General features: G+C 48.8%; 1 long non-coding RNA gene across 1 annotated transcript; it reads right to left on the bottom strand.

The window, feature by feature from the left end:
• Positions 1 to 357: 357 nt before the first annotated feature.
• On the bottom strand, positions 358 to 827 carry LOC106002078. The gene is made up of 3 exons (XR_001175892.1): positions 741 to 827; positions 533 to 650; positions 358 to 443 (listed from the first exon to the last, which is right to left on the bottom strand). It is a non-coding gene; the product is annotated as an uncharacterized LOC106002078 (long non-coding RNA).
• Between the last annotated feature and the right edge of the window lie 206 nt (positions 828 to 1,033).

The following is a 1,033-nucleotide window of genomic DNA, read 5'->3' on the forward strand; positions in this document are numbered from 1 at the left end:
TATATATTAAAATTTTTTTAATTAAAAACATATTTTTTAAAAAGCTAAGGGACAGTACACCCAGGCTCTGAGTTCAAGCCCCAGAATTAGCACCAAAAAAAAAAAAAAAAGAGGCTAGCTCCTGGAGGCATGGCTCAAGTGATAGATAAGAGTGTCTGCCTAGCAAGCACAAGACCCTATGTTCAAACTCTAGTACTGCCAAAAGGAAAAAACAGCTCAATCCACCCCCAAAATGACCTTACAAATATAAGAAGTGGCAGAAGGGATGGAGAAGTTTCATTAAGAATAAACAGCAGAGGAAAGAACCGTGGACAGCTTGGCTCTCACTCTCAAAAGTTCCTGGAGCTTCCTCTCACTCACCATCTGAGTCCCGGAACTCCTCAAAAAGCCGCTGCAGCTCCAGCTCCTGATCTTCTGTCCATAGTACAATGTGGGATCCTTTCCTATTTAGGGAGGTATCAGTGGAAAAGGAGGCCCAGGAAAGGAACTGAGGATTTCCCCTCCCGATGACTTCCAGAACCTGCTCCTCTACCTTTGGAAGTCCTTCACGCTGTCAGCCAGCCCCAGGCGTACCAGATGGTGGATGACCTGCTTGCGTGTCCGAGGAGTACTTCTCAGGTGTGCCAAGATGATTTCCACCACATCTTGGCCTGGGGTGGGAAGGGAGGGAAGAAGTAAAGAACAGAGCTGGAGCTCAGGCTGCCCAACTCAGAACCTTGTCAGATCTTCCAGCCTCATACCTTCCATGTCCTTATGGGCCAGGTACAGTTCCCGAAGCTGGGCCTCTTCCTCAGGACTCCACACTGGGGCTCTGCGACCAGAAGACCTGAGTGGTGAAAGAGGAATGAGTAGGTGGCTAGCCTGAGAGGGAACCAAAAGCCCTCTATGATCAATTCTTCTTCTTTTTTTTTTTTTGTTAGTCATGGGGCCTGAACTCTGGGCCTGGGTGCTGTCCCTCAGCTCTTCAGCTCAAGGTGAGCGCTCTGCCACTTGAGCCATACCACCGCTTCCGGCCTTTCTGCTTATGTGGTGC

The sequence above is a fragment of the Dipodomys ordii genome, unplaced genomic scaffold (assembly GCF_000151885.1).
Source record: "Dipodomys ordii isolate 6190 unplaced genomic scaffold, Dord_2.0 Scaffold2899, whole genome shotgun sequence".
NCBI classification, from domain to species: Eukaryota; Metazoa; Chordata; class Mammalia; order Rodentia; family Heteromyidae; genus Dipodomys; species Dipodomys ordii.